The 23,460-nt window shown below is 47.0% G+C and overlaps 1 protein-coding gene and 1 long non-coding RNA gene across 5 annotated transcripts in view; one reads left to right on the forward strand and one right to left on the reverse strand.

The window, feature by feature from the left end:
• The window catches only part of LOC105839178, a 214,345-nt gene extending 202,730 nt beyond the window's left edge, over positions 1–11,615 (reverse strand). For both annotated transcript variants that reach the window (XR_004965009.1, XR_001139280.3), the window contains exon 1: positions 11,489–11,615. This is a non-coding gene — a long non-coding RNA (uncharacterized LOC105839178). The remainder of the gene's footprint in view (positions 1–11,488) is intronic.
• Positions 11,616–11,764: 149 nt separating this feature from the next.
• LOC105841107 (discoidin domain-containing receptor 2) overlaps positions 11,765–23,460 on the forward strand; it is a 156,487-nt gene continuing 144,791 nt past the window's right edge. Inside the window, exon 1 of one of the 3 annotated variants that reach the window (XM_036293729.1) lies at positions 11,765–12,126. The gene's annotated coding sequence lies outside the window, so the exon portion shown is untranslated. The remainder of the gene's footprint in view (positions 12,127–23,460) is intronic. The other 2 variants (XM_036293732.1, XM_036293730.1) reach the window with 2 other exon arrangements.

A 23,460-nucleotide genomic window follows, 5' to 3' on the forward strand; every position in this document is an offset into this window, starting at 1 on the left:
GGTTCAGCAGGTAAAATTGAATCTGTGGCCTGTTACCTTCAAACTTCGCATATTAACTGGAGATTAAATTTTGTAATTCAATTGCTCTTAAGCACACACATTGGATCAATTACGTCTGTTTAATTCAAATTTCAATGCAAATAACGCAAAATGTATTTATGGCTATTGTTGTAATATTATACACGGAGACCTTTTAAAAAGAAACCCTTTCATACTTTACTACAATTACTTTTAAAGCTCTAGTTACTTTGTTTCATTATAATAAGCGTATTATAATCAATAATTAAGAATCTGGCTGCGTAAAAGGATTGAAAAAGAATCAAAAACTGTAAGTATACTATATTGTTAAAATTGCTTTTACATTAAGGCAGACTTTATGTGGCAAAGTTAATAGCACTGTAAGAGGCGATAGTATAATGAAGGCTATGTATTTTTATGAGTTTCTGTATTTTTCACAATAAATGTTATTTTAAAAGATACTTTGAGGTCTGGGATTTTAATTTTTGCACTACATCATTTTAATGGGAAGTATTTTACTTTTAAATGTATTTCATATGTAATGTGCCAAATTTGAAAAAAAAAAGCTATGGCGGCATCTCTAAATTGAGAAACCCTGTGCGCCGAATAATTTACAGCGTAGCGCACACTTCGAGGGTGCTCTCCAATATTCAACGTGATTAAATATTATAAAAGCAAAATTCCACGAATGCCACCACTATCGCGCGATCCAGAGGTGTATGAAGAAGGGCGGTTATAGGGGATGAGTTCTGGATACGAGGACTAGAGAGAGAAAGAAAAAGAGAGAGAGAGAGAAAGAGAGAAGAATAACGTAGGTGGAAAGGAGATGCTGTTGGTCCGACAGAGGGAGATCAGCGAGGTTTGCGGGGGAGGGGTAGTTTCAGTCATATCGACCACACCACTTTGCCCCGCTATACCGAGCTACGCCGACGATGGAAACACCTGAGCCCACCGAGCGTCCTCGCCGGCAGTTCTATCCGCGGCGTGTGCGACGGGTAGGATCGCATAGAAGCCGGAACATACTAATATCCCTGCCTCTCTCTTTTTATACATACATACATACATACATATATATATATATATATATATATATATATATATATATATATATATATCAGTGCGGTGCCAAATGGGTTGTAAAACACGAAGGATTTTGTCCGGGTGCTACATTAAAAAGGAAGGGAATTAACGGCGGGCTCGGACCTCCAGATAGAATTAATGATAAAGGAAAGAAACGGTCTTCGGCATGAGGACCGACGAGGTGGCCTAGGAAATGCGGTTTGAAGATTTTTTACGATGACGACTGCCGTACGACGCGGGAGGATAGCGCGAGAGGATTGAAGAGAGGCACAAGGAAGGGGAGGAGTTATTTCCACCGGCTTTGCTCTGCCGCACCGCGAAAATACTCGAGAGCGAAGTACGTTAATGAAAGAAATACAAGTTGCAAAAGTGAGGGGACTTCAAAGGCGAAAGCCTCTTACCTACAGTTAGATATCGTGCCGGTTGGAACAAAAAAGCAGACCCGGAATAGGGGGTCCCGCGGGAACGAGAGGACGGGAGAAAGAGGGGAGGAACAGGAGAGGGAGGGAGGGAGGGAGCCGGAAAGCTCTCCGTGCAGCTTTTAATCCGCCTCGGTGGGTCACCGCGCTTGAAAACCTCCGGTCCAGGTTTTGAACTCCGCTCCCGTGGCTTAAAGGGAAGGTTAAGAACCGTTCGGCAGCTTCGGCAACGCGAAAAGTATTAAGTCGGACTGGCAACACTAATTGGAGCAAAGCCGATGGCAATGATCGTGGCGGAGTGTGCAAACGTAGGTACAGACGAACTTATAACTCCCTCCCGGTGGACGAGCACGCGACGGAGAAGAAATAATTCGCAAGAAATGTTTCTTCTCGATTCGCGAGATATAAGATATCGGGTACAGTCCCCTCCCCGTTAAGGAAAAAAGAGTCGCGCGATGAAATACGTACGGTTTCACCGTCTCCCGAATGATTCCCTTCTAAGTCGCGATACCGCGCGATTGTTGTTCAGCCAGGAGCTGCCACATCTGTTTCTCCTCCTTTTTTAATCCCTTTCTATTAAGTGGTCCGCGCGTTTCGCGAAAGCCGACGTCTGTCCAATCTCGCTCACCTCTTACGCGTTTCGCCCGTCCATCCGGAGGAAAATAATCTCCCCAGAGACGGGAAACCAACGGATAAGCAACCAGGAAAGGAGAGCAACGGGAACAGCCGCGAGATGGAGAATCCAGGGACCGGAAGTTGTCTCGCGTGGCGGTTTGCGAAGCAATGCCTCTTAAGTAGCCGGTCGGCCCGTCGCAGTCGGATGAGACGAAAGGAAGGAAGAAAGGAAGGAAGGAAGAAAAAAAACATACAAAAATGTTTTAATCCACCGTCTCCGCCTCCCTCTCGTCATGCTGTTTCGCGGTGACCTACCGCCCTACCATTTTTCTCCTTCTCGCTCCGACCCATTCCCACCCTCCGCCTTCCAGCTTTTCGCTGTCTCGCCGGATTTTTCGAGATTGTGGTTTTAAATAGGCGAGTAACGGGCATATATGCGCGTAATGTAACGCAACCGCACGCACGCACGCACGCATGTCGCACGTAAATGTCAGAGGTTATAACGTCGCGTGTACCGTGAAACGACGACTGGGAATTTTTTTTATTTCGTCTGCGCGCGCGACTTCCGTCTACGAAGGAAAACAATATTCCGTCCCTCGCTTTGCATAAATATCCATAACGCTTCGCATAGTTTTCCGAACGCAGCGCGTTTGGAATCCGCGCGTAGCACGACGTAGACGTTTCGCGGAAAACTGTACGGCTTACGTTTACGCGGTCGTAACGTATTCAAATGTACTTGCGGCAGCTCGGGGGCCGCTTTGGTGATACCTGTTGTCCCCTACACGCGACCACTTGTGCGACAGTCTGTGCACGCGCGTATTTTTGCACATTGAACCGTACCAGCCACGAGAGAGAGAGAGCTGGCCGGGAGCAAAAGAAGCGCGGTAAAAATTTGCATAACGGCTATTTCGCTGGATTCCTCATGAGGTCGGCATTAAATCGTCGGATAAAAGCTGACAACTCGTGTCACTGTCACGCGTTTAGATTTACGATTATATTTCCGTGTAATGCGCAATCGCAGAAGCGACTAAAAAACTTGGCAAGAATCGCGTCTGTCCGCTTGGTCCGCGTGCGTTTAAAACGTCCCGCACGCACACGGCTGTCCGATTTAACTGCCCGCGGAACGAACAAGGACTCGTGACAAGAAAACGCAATTTTAACGTCTATATACGTCCATATATTACGAATACGCCATCGGCCATCGGCGTCGCACGCAACGCCTCGAGCGAGATAGAACGGTGACGCGTCGAACGACAGCTTATTTTTATACATTAAACCGAGACGCAAAAAGGAACGCGAGGGGGAGAAAGTCGCGCGGCTGTCGGGGATGGCAGCCTCATCCGGCAGAAAATCCCTTCGCTCGTAACCGAGGCTGGCTGAGCGCAGTGGTAACGCTAAGCTCGACGGGAGATGCCGCCTGCGGTCTCCATAAACAGCGCTTACGCCGCACACGGGTTTCCCCAGCGGGGCTGGCGGAACGGGGGGATGGCGGGGGTGGCGGCGGCGGGACGAGGGTGGCAACGAACGTAATGTTCCGACCCCTTGTGTTCAACCCCACCTCCTCTCTCCCGTTTGTACACCCGCAACAACGAGAAACACCTCGTCGTTCCGCGCGGCATCTTAGCCCGCCGTGCAACCAGGCAGGCAGGCAGGCAGGCAGGCAGGCAGGCGGGTTGGCAGCTTCCTGCCCGCCCGCCCGCCCCGCGTGCCTTCTCCCGGCTCCTTGGGATACGACGGGCTTTAAAGGATGCGCCGGGCGCGAAACGGCAGCACGCGTCCCTCTCCGGATCGCAACCGACGGACGGATCGTTGCCCGCCCGCATTACGCCTCTGTCACCCCGTGATCCCGATGGGAAAACCCTTCGATATATTGCCTACTAAAGTCCAGGCGAGACCTCCTCGCCTATCCAACGCCTGCAAGTCACCCTCTCCCCTTTCCGTCTTCCTCGCGATCCTCGCGACAGACGCTCTTCCTTATTTCATTCCTTTACGAGAGGCTCAAGGGGAGAGGCGATAGCAATCGATCGCTACGCTACGCGTCAGCCATGCGGCGGTGCATCGATCGACGTGCCTTAATTACGGGAAACGCGAGATGCGAAAGATACGTTTGCGATTCGCGGATAACGAGATTATCGGCGCCGCATCAGGAATCAGGTAGGGAAAAAAAAACGGTAGGCGGAAGCGAACGATAGGATTTAACGAGCCACATCTGCTCTACATATCGGCATCCAATTGATACCCGTTGAGTAATGAGGCGGGTTCATCTATTGCCTACCATTACGTCGGACGCTATAGTTATATCCATGCCGGATACAGTAATCATAGTTCTAAGGCAATAATGCCCATCTAGACCCCTTCATCGGCGAGAGCGAGATGGAGAGGTAGCTGCGAGGCAGCTACCCCTTTCGCAGAAATAACCTGTCGATACCGGTTACGCGGAATCCCGCCGCTAAGGCACGTTGACCGCGTAAAGTGAGCCATAATAGACACGCTATAGACACCGGAGCCTAGTCGCCGATATCGCGCATTTGATGACAGCCTTAGACGACGGGATAGCCTATATTTAATGGGAGAGTGTGAATATAGGTCGGGTCTCTGCTTCCAGACATTAAGCAATTCAGAAGTCGAGACTGAGAGAGAGAGAGAGAGAGAGAGAGAGGGAGGGAGGGAGAAGTTCGGATCCTAAAGTAGTTCCGGTACTTAAGAGAATCGCTACCGTGCCAAATGAAATATAAGAAGCACGCGAGAGCGAACATCTGCAAAGGCGTGCGAGGTGTTTTACGATCGAATATTCATCCTAAAGTAGGTAAAAAGCGAACCTGTACAAAAAATTGCTGTATTAAACTTTCGATAATATTCTCTCAATCTTAAAGAAGAAGAAAGGAAATCGCAAAATGAGCCGAGCCGACTTTGCATCAGTGAATGTCGCCGAGCTCCCTCGGTCCACCGCCCACGTAATGTAGCGTAGTTTGCAAATTAACATAAGAATGAGTCACCGCGTCATTCAATCTGCGCGCCGTTCTATGACGCCTTCGCGGAATCCCCGACGCTATCCGGCTGCAGAATTCGATTCGCTGAACTCCAATTCTAGCGATAACGCTAACATCTTGATTTTCCTACCCGTGCAGCCGGAGGGAAACCGGGCGAGCAAACGCGAACAATAGGCGAGCTTGTCGCTCCACGGTTTGCCTGACCCAGAACCTCTGAATCCGCACGCGGAATTCGGAGCCTTTTATGTGGTCCGAGGGCGCATGACCGGGCTAATTGGAATGTTCGGTCGGAATATCTGGAGCAGGTCGCCGCGGATAGATGGAACGCTCCCAAGTGCGGATACAACGCCGGCGCGCGGCGTGTTCCTGTAGCCGAAACTGGCGCAAACAGGTGCAGAGCGTGGTGGAAACACGCGCGCGCGCTTCACGTGTGGACACAGCGGACGGAATGTCGGCCAAGTATTTTTTTGACAACCTCGATGACGCGCGAGATGGCCAAAAAAAAGACCGTTCTCCCCGAAAGTTTTTTTCCATCCGATCGATCCGACGACAGCTTGATATCCTCAAACGATTCCGGACGCAAGAAATGGCCGTACTTTTCGGTACCTTTGTGCCTCTGTATTCTTGAGACTTGACTGGGTCAATTGGAAATATTTGGCGACGATGGTATCTGGAGCGGGGCCTTGGCGAGCTCCCCGGAACGCGCGGATACAAAACATCGGGGGAACCTTGCGGCTGGCATGAGCGCAAGCAGGCGCGACGCAGGGGCACAAACGCGAAAGAGGAAGCTAGGTTTCTAGCGTGGAGAGTCCGGATCGATCCGGACTGCCAGGTCAACCCTCACCGCGACTCACTCACCCGGCACTCACCAGCCAGCCACGAGATATTTTGTGCTTATATACATCGTACACGCTATTTTTACTTATTGCAAATTACAAATACCAAAGTATCCGTATTATCGTCACAGGGACACACTTGAACGCCCCCGTGAATAATGTCAGCGTTGCGCCGAGGTACATCGAAAGTGTTACAGTTATCAGGTATTTTCGTCGAAAATTCCAGAAACCTAGAAAAATGTTCACTCGAAAAGCGAACGGTGGCAAAATCAAGTGGCAGCCGCGAGCGAATGGAGTCATCGAGAAAGTTTAAATGGAGTAAACGTGAAACGCGGACGAGCGGTCGTCCATTGCACGGAGGGCGAAAAAAAAAAATTAGGACCTCGGAGATCGTTTGTGTCCGCAGTTGGTCCCGATTGCAGCTCAATGGGCCTTTATGAAATTCCAACAACAACCGCGGGGTCTATCCCAATCTCGCGCTCTTTCGTCCCACGTTTTGTCGCTCCCACGCTCTCTCTTTCTCTCTCTCTCTCTCTTCGTGTTTCCCTCGTGCTCGTACGCGCCGTTCCGCGTCGGTAAACAAATTATTCGACTAATTTCAACCGATAACTGACAGTGATGCGCGTTAATATGGAAATATCGCGGCTCATCGAAATGTGCACGAAGCTCGCCGCGCCGGTTCCAGGGCTCGCGGACGCGAACTCGGTTGACGAAGATGCGCGTTTAATGTGGAATAACAGTCGATCGAGTTATCGAGGCGGGCGGGATTCGAGCGCTGATAAACCTGTACTGTAACCTGACCGTCGAATTAAACGTCCCGTCCCGTTTTATCGCGATCGGACATTAAGAATGTACAACGGTATCAAAACGGTGTATTCGTACAAAAGCATTATCGGCCCGACTGGAAACTCATCAGCGCGACGTGAATATTTTAATAACATGTGCCGCAATTAATATTATCTGAATTATTTCATAGCGGTCTTTTAATCATTGCATTAATTAATACTACTGCCATATGCAATCTATGTAAATCAAACGAAGCCTCAATAATATTCCGCCGGGCAGCAAAGCGTTAAATAACCCGAATTATGAGAGGATGGGTATGAATATGAAATGCTTTACGAATTACAATTTTGAAAACGGTCTATTGTTTGGATATTGAAGCGGGTGTAAGAACCATATAATAAATGAATCGTGATTTACGAGTTATCCGACGATCGCTGGAGATTGCTTGCTCGCGGTTAACAATTCGTTCTCGTTCACGCGATACCGCGTAAGGGGTGCAAATAACGTGCACGCTCCGCGCTAAAGCGACGCCGTGAATCCAAGGTAAGCAGTGACACGTAAAAAAGCGATCCGTTTTACCGGTGCCTTCTGCGGCCGGCAGTTTTTATGCGAAGTCATTCGTTCGGGCGGACACCGCATTAAAATTTGCGACGTAACTTTTCTCTCTCTCTCTCTCTCTCTCTCTCTCTCTCTCTCTCTCTCTCTCTCTCTCTCTCTCTCCCTCCCTCGTGCGAGCAAGCACCCCGACCGTGACTCATATAACTCGATTCTCGGGGAAGAAAAAGATATTTTTCTCGTTTTACCATCGACGCGCGACACCGACGCCGCCGTGACGATTCTCTCCCGTTCTCCGTGTCGCTTCTAGTTTTGTGAGTCAACAATTCCATCGAGCGCCGCGTCAAAGACAAATCATGCGAGACAAAACAACAACAAAAAAGCGTCTCGAAATACATACGACGGATTAATCGAAGAATCGGGCTACCGTCGCGCGCGCGACGGACGAATTCAAACGAGGCGACAAACGAGTTCACTTTTCGACGATTTTCGTTGTATAGCCACCCCCGGAGAAGCAATTTACTGGCATAACGCAAATTGTCGGTGAAACAATTTCATTGGACGCGGCACAAAGGTCCGCCGCGGCGCGAAACAATACGAGGAATACCTACGCCGGGGGTATCGGATTATTCGACGTTTTCATTAGCCATTGACATCGCCGCGTAAAATATCGATTCGCCCGCGTATTCTCTACGTACGGCATGCGCGGATTTCTCCGCTCCGTGCATTAATATTAATTTTCGAGCTTTTACATTTCCCCCTCGCCATTCGGTACACTCGTATAACGTAGATTAATTGAGAAAGCCTGTTACCGAGGAGCGGGACACAGTGGTTATTAATGGCATAACAAAATATCGAGCGGGCGCGCGGCCGCCGGGCCTTCGAAAGCCAGACAAACGTAAGACGCGAAAACTTTCGGAGGCGCGCGAACGAAAGACGCGGCCGAGATTTATTAGCCGCGCTACCTACGGAAACATTGTTTCTGACGGGAGAGTAGGTGAATAGAGGGCGAGGGAGGGCGGAAGGGAGGAGGACGCGATTTTGCGTTATCCGATTAATGGCGGGTCGAAGAAAGCGTGCGTCGCTTCCACGATGTTTACCAAATTACAGAGGATTAATCGGCATCAGCGCGATTAATTGCAACGGTATTCGGCCGACGCGGCGCACGAAGATATTTCATTTCGATGAAAAGGGGCGCGAGTTTTTGTCCAATACCGAGTGAGAGAGAAAGAGAGAAAGAGAGAGAAAAGGGGAGGGGGAGGCCTCCGAGTTTCCCATTCGCCCGAAGAAACCTGTCATTAACGTAACGAACGATTCTTGTTGTTCGCCGCGGCGAAAGCGTTTATTTCCACGTGGCACTAAATCTAAGCTTGCTTTAGGAGGGAAAGGCAGAGGGAGGCGCGGCAGAACGGCGGCTCACAGCACTGCTCGCGGAAACAATCCCACGTTTTCTTTTGCTCGTGGCCGAGTAAGCCGATGCTGCCTCGAGCCACTAATCACAAAGAAATTACTCGTCGGAAAAAGCCTCACCTCCCGCTCCCCTTTCTGGTCCTTTCGTTGGATATCCGACTTGTTCGATTTCCCGTGAAACGAGGACGTGCCTCGCCGCAACGTCATTTAGGCAACGCGAAACGTATACGCATGGACGATTAGATGAGAATTCAGCTCATTGATTTACGAGCGTACCGGCCACTTGCGTAACAAGTCTCGGTTCGCGAGTAAGCGATGCTCCGGCGAAGCTTCTCGGAACAAGTTGGGAGAATTGTCAAAGGCAATGGGGTGGAGGTGGAGAGGGGGGGGGGTGGAGACAAACGGAGAACGGGAGGTCAACGCGGCCGCCGCTTAAGTGCCTCGTATTTGGCCTCGGCGGAGGATCTCGCGCTCCTCCTCGTAACTCCGACCGAAAGCAATACGTGTCCCCTCCCTCCCACTATACAGATGCGCTACATGCCCGGTTTACGACGGAGGCCGCGAGTCGCGCGGCAGATTGCACGATTGCACCCTCTCTCTCTCGTTCGCCCCTACCCCCGCGATCTGGACTACAAGCCATGTGCCCGTTCGAGACGGGCACGGACAAAGCTTCTATCGCGAGATATTATCTGCTGATTGATTCGGTCGACCGATTCCGCGCTATCGGCTGACGTTATCGTGCACGAGGCCGCAGCGGCGCGGATCGGACGTCTCGAGCGGAGATGCGGTATGCTTGATTCATGGACACGCGATATTGTTCTCGATCGTGTCGCCACAATGCTCGCCGATGTTCCCGACCGGCGGCGGCGGCACGGCGTTTAGTACCTCGGCCCAATGGATGTCGACCCAAATCGGAGAGCTAAATTACCCCGTGTGTCCACATCCGCGGCAAAGGTCGAGGGAGGAGAGGGTGGGAGTTGAGGGTGGACGAGAGATTTGTGGTTTCGAAAAAGCGAGGAGAGACATCGGGAGATATGAACGTCGAAAATCTGGGTTATTTCGAGGGTAAGATAAAACACGAACACTTGACAAACCACCCGTGGCATACGGTTGTGGTTTCGATCCGAGAAATTGGCGGATTACAAACTTTCGTTAACGAGCGTCTTCATTTTTGTGTGTGCGCGCGGTGTGTTTCAGAAAGTTCTCCATCCGCGCGGCAAAAGTTACCTAAACGCCCACTCTAACTCTCCGAGGAAAGATTCATCTGTTGTAATCGAAATTTTACTAATATCTTAACTCCCAGTCCCCGGCGAACGAGAGGAGAGAAGGATAACTTTTACGTCTTTCATATTTAAAAAAAAAAAAAGAAAAAAAAATGCCGCGTCTTTGTTAAAAGTATCCTTACGCCTTTATCTTGAAAATTTCCCTCTCTCATTAGCGCGCGCGGGTTCAACGTCGGGCAAATAGAGTAGCCCGAAGAAAAGCGGTAATGTACAAGCAATACGGTAAATGGTGTAAGCAACCGAACCGAGCAGCAGGGTCGGGGAGAGACACCGCTAACCGATAATTGCGTCTTTCGTTCACCGGGCGCACCACGACGATCTCCCGCGCGACCTACCGCAACGATATATTTCGGAACGACGACGACGACGACGGTGCCACTTACACCGTGGAGCGGGGAGCGGCAACTTCCCCCTTCCCCTCGCCGCCCCGCACGGATTCCGGCGTCGTCGAACGATACGAACCACGTCGGACCTCTTCCACCGCGCCACCGTAAAACGGCTACGGGGAAAGAGCAACGCGAAACCACATCGCCAACGTCTCGCGCCGAGAACGCTGGAAACATTAATTCGAAAGCACAATGGGGAAAATAGCCAAGTTTAACGACATTTCTATAATGACGCTCTATAATGACATACGTATTAACGCGGAAATGTCCCCGATTTTCCGCGCACCTCCCGCTCTCCGGGAACGACGACGGTGTCTTTCTCGAGTAATTTAAAGGCGATTGTTCCTCGTAGGAAAAAATTAATTCGCGACGCCAGCTTCCTTTCCTCCCCCCCCCCCCCACCGCTTTTTAATATTCACCTCGAAATAACTTCTTAACTAGAACGTTTAGGTTAGGTTAGGTTAGGTTAAAGTTCCGTTCGATGAAACTTGGTTGAGGAATACGATTTCGCTGTCACATCTCCGTTGAACTTTTCGCATCACAAAACGCTAATATTATTATTGCTAATATTATAATTTATGTAAAAAAAAAATCAATATTCTCCCCTTGTATCACTTATAATTAAAGTTGTGAAATTTATGTACTCTTTTTTTTTTCTCTTCGATAACTTTGGCTCGCTGCTTCGTATGGGCATACTGCCACATCGCTTATTTATAGTGCATGTAAATTTTATGTATTAATTACCAGCAGTCTGTCTCGTAATATCGCTCCGCTGCTGAAACATTTTATTCATTTTACAAAGTGTACACATAACTACGGTAATGAAGTCGTATTCATATTCACCCTGCCGGATAGTATATTTACAGTCTCGGTAACAGAGAGCAGAAACAATGCAAAAACTACGCCGGTTCGACGGTTGCAAAAACTCGATTACTTCCATGCGTTCCACGGTGAAAAAAAAAAAAAAAACACCGCATTATATCCGCTTCATCTCTTTCGTTCTATTCGAAAAATATCGAATTTTTCCTCCCGATCTCTTAAATTGAGGCGCGCGTGTACCGCCAAACCGAGATGGACGATAGGTGCGTAATAAGCAAAATGTGTACTTACTTCTACTGTTCGTAGACACGAAACTCGAAGGGGAGGAGGAGAGGAGGGGGATGAAAGGTGCACCCTGGCACCGGTGAGCAGACATCGTCGGCGGGTGTAGTACCCGAAGGGTTAAAATTGGCGAGAGACGGGGAGAGCGAGCGGAAACGAGACCCAGATCGCGGAGCGGACTACCGCCGATGGTACTCCGCGCGGCGCGTATGTGCGGGCGCGGATTTAGTACGCGGTGTCGCCACGGGTCACGGCGGCGCTGCGTCGTCGGCGAGATTCTCAGTCCGTCACGGGGTCGCGAGGGGTACGCACTGCTCTCGGCCGGTTTCCCGCCCGTCGTTACCGGGCTCGAGCGTCGGGACGCGCGAAAGGCACACGCGCCGCGGCCGCGTGAGAGTGTAACTACACCCGCGCACTGACAGACCGCCACGGTCCTCTTGCTGCTGCTCCTCCTCCTCCTCGCGCGTCATCGCGAAAGAGTGTGGTGTTGCACGGTGAAATGACGGCATCTTGTTGTGGATCACGATAATCGGACGGCGATCGTGCGGGGTGACAGTGCCGGGTGGCGGGCGGAAGGAAGGTCACCGGTGAGCACTGCGACACGAGATATAAACGGGGCTTACCAGCGACGTACGGCTCTACTAAACGTGAGTGCTTTCCTTCCAAATTACTTACGAGTAAAACTGATTCATTTTTGCACTCGAAACTCCGCGCACGTAAAGCCCGTGGGTGCGATCCCACTTGACGTTACACAACGGTTCGAAACATGCTTTGATTGGTCGATTCCAAATGGTAAATTCTATGTTTCAATTAGCCAATCGAATGCTTCGGAGTATCGTCAACCTTACCGTATGCCAAACGGTTTCCCTTTCCCATTTTTATCTTAAAACGCTATATTGCGCCGTGTGGAAATCTAATCCTCCAAATGAGTAATTATTTAAGCAATTAAGTTATATTAAATATGCTTCGCATAAGTGGAGATATTGTGCGGTTGCTTGCCGAAAAGAGGCCACCGCCATAAGCTGTCGTATTATTAAAAATAAAATTGTGTTCACCTTCGCACACGTAAAATCTGGCAAACTGTACGATTGGCCATTCGATCTAATTAACTTGATAATATGAAGATGATACTTAAATATTTCTTACGAAAATTAAAGAGACAATCTAGTTCCTTAATTAATAGATACACGATGCACAATCTCATGTTATTCTTCTTCGAACTAATGATAATTACCAGCAACAATGCGACAAGACGAAAAGGATGTAGAATCCGATAAAAGTTACATCGTGCAAAAGAAAAAGAGAGAAAAATTCAAATAGCTTTCTATCCCCAAAAGAACGTCTCTCTCGACTTTTCGAAGCGACAACGTGGGCACTCGGAGGAAAAAAACGCGCAAGACTACAACCGACGAAAGTGAACGATAATTTTTTTTTCTTTTTTAAGGAAACGTGTTTACATTCGTTTCTTCGCCTTCGCAAGCAAAAAACGCAGAGTCGCGAAGCTCGAGGACCTCGACTGTCGCAACCGTGTGACAGGTCGAGGAGGTCGTGCACGCGTTCGCGCGATCCCGAAAGATCGCCGGCCATTGTAAACACACAGTGTGTGGGTGCAGTTTGCGTTCCATTATATTTCGCGCTCGGCCACTCGCGCAGAACGTGTCGCCCCGTTCTCTCTCTCTCTCTCTCTCTCTCTCTCTCGCTCTCTTTCTCTCTTTCGGCGATGTCATTGGATATGCGATAATCACGTCGTCACGACGCGTCTCCTTCGTCGGCGGCGCCGCGGTGATCTCTCCGAGATCGCTTTGCGCGCGGCAATTCCTCGGCAATTGAGCAACTCCGCGCCGGCACGCGATTAATAATGCGGACCCCCGCGAGATATGAGGGCCGCGATAAAGCTGGCGCTCGGGGAGGAGTTGAGTGATCGCGACGGTGACGTTGCGGAAGGTGCATCCCGCTCGGCGATAGCAATTTCGAAGATCCGTCACACTAGAGCAGTGGTTCCTAATTTTTTTTTTTTACCAGGGACCCCTAGAACTTTTTTGTTCGATGCAGGGATTCCAAGGTTTAAAATTAACATTCCGAGAATTTGAAAATAAGCGGCAACAATATTAATTGATTATAGGTTTATAACTTTATTTTGCGGACCTTAATTTAGTTCCCGCGGACCCCTGGTTGGGAAACTGTGCACTAGAGGAACTAGAGGCGAGAACCGACCCAACACAGAATTGCCGAGTCTTTAATATGATTGGCTCTTGCCTTTAGTTCTTCCGTCACACTTCACACCTGTGGCGGGTCCTCGAAATTGGCGTAGCTGAATCCCGCTTCACCTTTGGTATCGCGATACGCGACTTCATTCTCAGCGGATCAGACGGCAAAAAAAGTTGGCGGGAATTTCCGATACGCGCGATCACCGAGGGAGAGATTGGGTTCGACGCGTTAAGGTATTCTTTGTAGGAACGCTTTGCGAACGTTTAACCAGCGATCCACGACGTAACGCCCGCCCGTCCGGGGAATCCGCGCCACTGGTTGCTTTCGCGCGACAACTAATTCTCGTCACGTAAAGCTCCTGTGCGTGGCACATGTCGCGTTCTATTTAGGTAGAACGCAGCGCCCTGCGCTTGAACGTCGAACGGCGAACGATGACCCGTTCACCTGATTATTATCTGCTGACTGGTCACTCGATTCCGCGGCTGACTTTAGAACCCGGAATGTCAGTCCGATTCATTCGCGGCTCGTCGGAGAGGCTCGACAATATGTCGGCCGCATCGTGTATTTCTCTGAATTTTAACTCCATGTAATTAATCGGTCATAACATTTTCGCGATAAATTCGCCGAGTAAATAATTAACTCGGCAATCGGCGCGTTTACCCGCCGCGCGTAGCGCGCGTTCCATCAAAATAGGGTTTCTCTTTGTGAAACAAACGGGGGAATTGTACGCGAGGCCGGACGTATATATTTCGAAATTGTGTAAATAGCACGTAGAGCCCAACGCTCCCGTATTCATATCGGGCGCGGCGCTCTACACCGCCGTTGAATAATTCTATCACTTTAATTACCGAAGTTTATGGCGCAAATCAGCGCGATGGGGAATAATTGAATCTCTCTCTCTCTCTCCCTCTCTCTTTCTCTCTCGCGCGCGAAAGGGGGATGAAAACGCCGCCCCGTGTGTTCGCGCGCCCAGGTATACTGCGCTTGGCACGACTCCGGCGCGACTCGACGGTGCTTTTCTTGCGATGATGTACGGGGTTAGGCGGATTGTTGTAAATATAGCACACGTCGGACAGTGACTAAAGGCGAGAACATCAATCAGTAGTCGCGAGCCATTGTGCCCCACGAGGCTGATAATAAATAGCACCTTCCGTTCTCGCCGGTTATAATTCCTCTTCTCGATCGCGCTCTCTCTTCTCTCTTCTCTCTCTCTCTCTCTCTCTCTCTCTCTCTCTCTCTCTCTCTCTCTCTTTCTCTCTCTTTCTTTCTCTCGTCGGTGCCTTCTTTTTTTCATTTTTCCCCCGCGCAATGATCGCACACGCGCACGTCTGTACGTAGTCCGTGCCGCGAACAGGTGTCCAACTACCAACTGCCGTTCCTCCAACGGCTATAGAGCACACCCCTCCCGGCCGAGTACCTTTATTGTAGCTTTATTGTACTTCTTGCTTCCTGCAGATCGCTCGAATCCGTACAATTACACGTGAACTGCGACCGTAGGATAGTACCCACAACTCGCCTGTCTATCGATTAACCATTAGCGAAATTAATGGTCGCCGTAGACAATAGAATAGCGCTATAAAGCTTAAGAAAGCGAATTAGATACGAGACATCAGTGCAGATTGCACTGGTCGCGCGCGTGTTTATGTCTGCCCTACGTGATCCACTTTCAACGGAGGCAACGGCAAAAAGATAATGTCACGCTTTAAAGCCACCGGGCTCAATTTATTTCGCCGTTCGGCGGCGCATTACGCAGAATTCACTCTCGGAGAACGTCGACACGAGAAATTTCTCTCGATAATTTTTCTCCGTTGCTCCACCACCGCCACAGAGAATACATTAACTAAACATGACAGCCTACCGGCAAATTACATGTTTCCAGAAATTACATCTCGACAGCGAGATATTCGGTTGACTCGCCCAGCCGCTCATTTTATAATGGACAGAATGTTAAACAAGCGAGATGACAGTGCTCACTGCTGGGAAAGCTACACTTGACTATTTTATGCGCCGCGCTACTCTCTCGGCCTCGAGAGTACCGGCGCGGCGCACTCTCGCATGCGCTTTCTACTTCAGTTTCAAACTTTAATTAAAAAGGTGGAGTCGCGCAATAAGGTCCTTCTCTACCTTCCCGGCCCTAGCCCTTGTCCACCTCCATTCCGCGAGCCGCCACTCATCCCGTTCGTCAGGACCCTCGTGTGTCCGAGAAGCTATTTTAATTTCATTCGCGGGAAATAAACAGAACAAATGAAATTAACATCAATGGACGAGCGTGCGTGCACGTTCGCGCGTGCCTCTCTAATGTATAGCCAAACTATATATACATTTCCCCGTACAAATGGCACTCCCTTGACAACGGGTTCATTTTCGGGTGGATACGGTAAATACGGGTGCAACCGCAATGAAAGTACAAAAAGTAGCGAGCGATTAAAAATCAACGCGCCGGCGCAGCGTTTTTCATCTTGCGCGTCGCTTGATTAAAATTAATTGCTGCGTTTTTAATTATGAAATGAAATGTAAACATTCACGGCGAACATTTCCAACCACGGAGGACCTTCGCTTCGCTCGCTCCGCGACATCTCCAATTCGTTCTACGCTGTTGTATTGAAAAGAGATGGGATTTTTTTTTGTGCGTAAGTTCATAAAATATTGTGAGATGGTAATGTAATATATATACGAAATTACTTTATCGTTGTCGGCTCACAAAAGCTGACGGAACGAAAATTCGGAAAATTCTGCGGTAAGTCTTTTCGGTTGAAGGGAAGCCGACCCACTCGAGTGGATGTTCAGCAAACCGCGGGATTGAGGTGGCTGTTACCAAGGCGCACCGATCTTTGATTAAGAATTCAAGCGGAATAAGTTGAGTCTCTGATAAAAGGTGACCGAATTTTCGATAGCTTGGGTACTCCACTTCTCAAGTTACTCTGTACTTCGAATTAACGCAGCATTTTCAATAACCCACGTTACTACGATGAAATTTTATAAGAGCTCTATACAGAGAGAAAAATTAATGTTAATATATAATGTTCATTTTTATATAGCAAAATCGTCAAAAATTGCCGTGATACGTAGGAATGTGAGTTCAATTGCTTCTTCATATAAATATTACTCTATTAAATTAGAAATTTCATCCTGATTTTTTTGAAAAATTGATTCATTAATTTGAAATTGTGCACAAAAAAAAGTCCTTTTCCTTTTATTCCCTTATAAATTTACACTAGAAAAGACGTTTGCAGTGGTTGCGCTCGGTTTTTAGTCGAGCACGATACTTTTTCTATAATTTTTTTCTCAGTGTATAAAATGTAGTTAAATTTAAAAAATTAGAATTGAAAAATTAATACCATTTTAATGTCGAAATTATTTCACGTTTAACAATTGTTTCGTATACAATTCGATATCATATTTCTGGATTCACTAAATATTTATTAGAAAAATCATTATATCTACATCTATTTATTACTTAATCTTAATCTCTCTTTTGGCTGCATTTCTACTATTAAATTAGTAAAACAGATATCCTACACAATTGTGTGTGGCGATATTTTATTGAAGCTTAAGAGATTTCCAGAAAAGATAACTTAAAACCGTTCATATCACCGCTACTAGCCATTTAGTTTAATCAGTGAAGAATCGTGCAATAATTCACGGGTAAAAGATATTCAGGTAGACTTATTGGCTACTGTGTGTATCTTCGCGGGAGCAATTACAAAAAATTAAAAATTGGGAAATTAGAAACAATATTTTAATATTAAAATTATTACTCGTTCAACAAAATTGCGTTTACAATTCAGCATAATATTTCTGCATTCATTAAGTGTTTGTTAAAAAAATTATTGTACTATCTATTTACGTATTACTTAATTATTTTTCATTTTTGATCAAATTTCTATTATTAAATCACTCAATTCGTAAAAATAATATCTTACTCTCAAAAGTTAACTTGAAAACTGTTCACCGCTAGCGGTCATTCGTTTGGCCATTGAAGAATGACCGTGCAATGATTCACGGTTAAAAACTATTCGAGCAGCGTTATTAGCGATTGTATCTGCGCGGGAGCAATTATGAGGTCGGCCGGCGAGCGTGACGATACGTGGGTCATCGTGGGCACGCACGTAATCGCAATCGCTCGCAATTCACTGCAGCATTTCATGCCCGGCATCATGAACCGCATCACGGCGTCATAACACCAAAACTTAATCTAATCTCGCGCACCTAGGAAATATTTATCGTATAATCAACCGGCCGATCGTCCGGCCGTGATGTGCCATTGCGTGCGCCGCATCGTCACGTCGAAACGATTCATAGCGCTCGTATAATGAATAATCGACTCGTTCCGCATGCGATCGCGCCCGCGAGAGATTACATTCTCATTTTCTGCTCGATATCATCGGTATATACGGCGTGCGATTGAAGCGATCGATTTCTACCGAGCCAGAATCGCAGACGTTCCCGCGACTATCTTTATTTCGCTCGCGCAAGCGCCAACTTGTCAAACTTTATCTCTTGACACGATTTCACATGCTTACGTGGATGAAGTATCGCGTTAATAATATATATTGCAATTTTTTTCCATTTTCTCTCTTAATCATACTACCGTGCGCATCGCGCCGTCGTCTCTTTCACGTTACGTATAGTGTTTAAAAATATCCTGATATCTAACTTTACGTGGAAAATTACGTTGAACATAACGAGATAATTCCACTCTCACGCTTAGAAACTATTTCAATTACGCGGGGTGTTTATATATCTCGTTATATGTTATAATATTACGTTTTCTACAGTTTTATCTTTCGCTCTATAAAATCTGCATGCCATTCACGTTTCGCTGAATTTATGCGTCGTCGTTCCAATTTTACTAGCCAGTTTATGAAAGTGGACCGACAGTCGCGCGTCCACACAACGGAGAAAGGCCGGTTCCAAATCCGCGAGGGCCTATTCGTCGCGCGAGATTAGCAGCCCACGTTAGTGATTAGAGACGAAAGCCGTGTTGCTCCGCGTATATACATATATATAGTTGCTCTCTCTCTCTCTCTCTCTTGTGAGGCTGCTGCCCGCGTATCCGCAAGCTACCTTCCGGATAATCTGACAAGCGCTCGCGCATTCGTTCGTCACGGTTTATCGCCGCTGCTGATCTTGTCTCCCGGGGCTGTCTTGAGTTGTCGTTCAAGGAGCGCAACTCCTTGCAGCCCAGCCCGCGGAACGGCCAGTAAAGCGATTCGTTCTACCAATATAAAAGCAACTGAGCCAGGTAATGGCGTGGCGTTACGTACCTTTAAACCGGTGCTCTACCGTCGTCGCTACCACGTTCGGAGTTGCGTAGGTACCATCGAGTCTTTGTGGAGAAGCGTCTGCGGTGAATAAAATCTGAAAGAAGACGCCATATCAGACATCGTCCCATTAAATTTCCCTTGCGCGCGTGCGCGCGTTATTTTTCGTTCAATGCAAGATTTGCAGATCGCAATATTCATATATTCAGATATTCAGCAATATTCAGATTAATATTCAATATTCTTATGCAGCAAATATGCGGGGTTTCCCAACGATGAGCCGTCGCAATACTGTGCTAAAGTGACGCCTTATCGGATTTAATCCTTCTCCAGGATAAAGGACATAAATCGCGAAACCGGTACCACACGTGTCCGCCTCCGCCCTGGTGTTATTAGAACCCGTACATAATGAGTACATTTCCTCGGCACGCATTCACCGCTAAAATATATATACTATGCGCGTAGTCAGAGTGTATTACGAAAATGTGTGTTCAATCGAGTCCACGGGGATTGCGTCACAGAAAGCGTTCGACGGGCGCGAGTATATAGGTGCAAACACACCCGGCTACAAGTAGCCCCCGTCCAGGAGGAGGACATCCTCCACGACGGGCAGGACTTGTAGCTAACCGTGTTTATGGCGTAAGGAGCAGTCGCTTGGCGCTCTGCTGATATTTGTCTCAATTAATCTCACGTGAAAGTACGAGTTACGTATCATTAAGAAATACGCGACCTGGCTGGGCTGTTATAGAACAACGTCGCCGACAAAATAACACGCAGCGGATAATTAATTTCTGTAGACAGTTACTTTGTCTTACGGACAAGGGAACTACTCTCTCTCTCTCTCCCTCTCTCTCTTTTTCTCATCTTTTTTTTCTATTTTTCTAAAGTTTGTAAACTTTTTCTCAGGGAAAATACGGAGGGAGTTGCTGAATGCGTACCGTACTATCTAAACCGTACCTTTTACAGCGTGTTGTAAAAAGACTTATAATAAATTAATTTGTTATTGGTGAAAAGTTAAACGTTGTAGTAATAGCAACTTGAAACATCAAGCTACATTTCCAACGTTTATTGTACAAATCAATATCAAATTAAATATAGTGAGGAATAACTTAAGTGCGCATTTGGCAATTGTCCTTTACATAGCCTTGATATTTTCAATATTGAAAGAAGCAATTTTCTCACAAATGTACGATAATCTCATGTAACTTGGGTTTTGGATAAAAATAGTATGACACCCACGTTCGCTTATACGGGCCCCTTTGTCGACGTAATTACCTACGATAATTTCCCGCAGAACGCATTTTCCCACATAGCCGTCGACAAATCATGCGACGATAAAGCGTGCGTGTATTTATCTTCATTACCAAGCGACAGCCCGGTCATGAACATAATCAGAAAGTTCGTTTAAAGCGCGCATAATATATTTACAGCTATAAAACGATAGCGTATTATGAATGCGTATTATGTACAAAATGTTTCTACAGCGTCATCGTGAAAATTTTCGTAACACAATACCATAAATTAATTCACAATCTTCCCCTACAAAATAGTTAAAATCGACTTCTGAATATTATTTACTTTTTCTAACTTAAACTGTGCATCCAAATATTTCATGCTACACTGAGAGAAAAATTTGTCAATTTGAATAAATCTTTCAACTGAATTAAATTTATTTAATTCAATTATATATATATATATATCAAACAAATATATAAATACTTGAATTAATGTTTAAGTATTTCAGTTAAATACATAAATAGTTGAACTGAAGAAATTTAATTTAGTTGAAAAAAATTTTATCAAGTCAATAACATTTTTTTCTCAGTGTATAAATTTTTTTAAGTAACTGAATCGTTGGAAGTTTTTACATTTTGGATTCAAAAGTCTTTGAAGAAAACCGAAAAATAAAGTACAAATCGCATTTCCGTATCGTGGATAATACTGAAGTTAAACGTATAGTTTACACAAAGTTAGCGTAATACAGAAAGATTCTTCCACAAATCTTGCCACTGAACACGTATCGATGAAAAATATGAATATTCATCTTCATTATTATGAAACAGTTCACACATAAAGTTAATCAGGAAGTTTACTCTAAGCGCGCCTTACATATATCAACGATAGATTATGAAAGTGCATATCCATCCTATACCGAGGCTGCAACGGAAGTCTGCAAACGCAAACTTCCGAAGCGTGATAACTCAGCGTAATTTAATAGCGTATTGTAGTACGGAAAAGTCTTTTGCATACTTTCTCTTGTATATTATAATATAATATATAACCTATATAACTAATATATATATTTTTTCGATTTTATATAACTCGTGCAAATATAAAAGAAACTAAAAAATCTACCAATTGTTAAAGTACAATTTTTATTATATAATTAATATAATTACAAAAAATAATTAAATTAAATAAGTTAAATTGTGCTACAAATATTATATAATGTTAGTTTTCTTATACGCGAGATAATCTGACGATATATACTTGAAAAAAAAAAAATTATTTATGTACTCCGTACAAGTATATGAATCTTCTTTATGTTGAAAAACATAATAAAACATCTAAAAAATTTCTCCTCTGAAAAATAGCTAAACTCCTGTACCAACTGTAGGAAAAGTTATTCATTATGAAATAATATGGAAGTGTACTTGAGCGTAATGAATACGGTGAAACAGTACACGTTTATCAGACCCATTAGCTCGTTTAGACAAGACGAGGAAGTCAGCACGTCGGAAGTACGATACGTTTCACCTGCCGTATTACGAAAGCGCGTTCCCTTTGTAACCTGCATTGCAGTAGGAAGTGCTCGGTACACGCGAACGGACGCAAACTTCCGAACGGATGATAACCGACTCCCGGATAGCTTCTTTCGGGATCTGCGTGAAATCGCGCGCGATCAGGTGCCTGTGTATGCGTGCGTGCGTGCGTGCGTGCGTGTGTGTGCGTGTGTGTGTGTGTATACATGTGCACCCGTGGTGTACTCGAGAGCAAACAGGAAGCGGTTCCCTGCAGGACCAGTCTACCGTTGCTTCGCGCCGCTATCTGTCCACGGCAGCGCAGTGCAAACATTTGTTCAGGAGGTAAGGGGGAAGGGAAAGGGGAGGAAAAGCGGCGGCGGAGGCGCGAGTGCCGATGCGATATCGGTAATAAGATAACGACTGTCCAGCGAACTGCACCCGGTCTCTTCTCTCGACTCCCCGTCGTTGTTTCAGTTCCTGTTTCTTCCTCCCGTTCCGAACCTTCTCTTTGTTCTCCTCAACCCCCCGCGGCCTCGCTGTACTCTTTGTACTCCGTTCTTCCTCTTTGAAATAACCCGGGCTTCTGCAAGAAGCCGCCGCTGCTCTCGCTCATTCGTTCGAACTTCCTCTATTGAGGATCCTCGGGGCTTCGCCCCGGGTTCTGCAACTCTCGATCTTTCAGAATGCCGATGTTTCTATATCGGTTAGTTAGCGGTTGAATTTTTGCCGAATGACAATCGCGGGCCATTAAAGTTGTCGGAACAAAGTGCCCTTTCGACACCGGTAGCCGTCAAAGCGATTAGTGATTACGGGCCAAGCTCGCGCCGAACCAATTTCCTCCATTTCTCTTAAAGTGTCGTTGACCTGCTTCTACCGGCATTTAAATGCCTCGATGCATTCGGACCTGGATTCGGAGATTCTTAGATATCCAAGAAACGTTATTACGGACCAAAAGAATGCACCGTGTGTTATCCGGATGAATCGCGAACACGTCGAAAGCGAAGTCTCTCTTTCTCTTTCTCTCTCTCTCTCTCTCTCTCTCTCTCTCTCTCTCTCTCTCTCTCTCTCTTTCTCTCGCGATTCGAACCCGTAATGCCGAACGATGTCTTCGACGATTATGGCACCCTCAGTCGGGATCCTTTCGGAATCGTGATCCTCGAAAACGACTATATCGCGTCCTTATGATTCTCATAATGGAGTCTTTCGAAAGAAAATCCTTCGCTCCATATCCTCTCTATCCAATGTCCACAAAGCGCAGCAGAAATAGAGGAGAAAAGAGAGAAGGAGAGAGAGCAAGGGAATATTCCACGTATTCTCCGGTCGTTCCATCCGGCCTACGTAATACCGGCGGACAAAAGGAGAAAAGGAGCCCCCGTGCTTACGCATCGCGCGTGCATTGTGCGTCCGCATTATTGGACGCTTGGTGCCGAATCCACGCGTGATCCAGCGGGTAATAAAAAAAAAAAAAAACAACCGCGTACTCGCTCTCCTCGATGGTGGTGGTCGTCGGCGGGCTTATATATCCAGCGACGACGACGACGATGCCGTGCACGGTCGTAGGGGTAAGAGAAACGGACGGTCGCCGCGATGGGCGTAGGGGTGTCGGCACAGGACCGGCGGCAGCGTCGCGGGGTCGAGTAGCAACCCCCATTCCGTACGGTGTGAGAGTCGAGCATGTGGCAATAAACAATTTGTTACGTCGAGAGGGTCGAAGCCTGCTGCTGCAACGGCATACGCTCTCTCCCGCGCATTCTCTCCCCGCCGT

The sequence above is a fragment of the Monomorium pharaonis genome, chromosome 11, assembly GCF_013373865.1.
Source record: "Monomorium pharaonis isolate MP-MQ-018 chromosome 11, ASM1337386v2, whole genome shotgun sequence".
Classification (NCBI taxonomy): domain Eukaryota; kingdom Metazoa; phylum Arthropoda; class Insecta; order Hymenoptera; family Formicidae; genus Monomorium; species Monomorium pharaonis.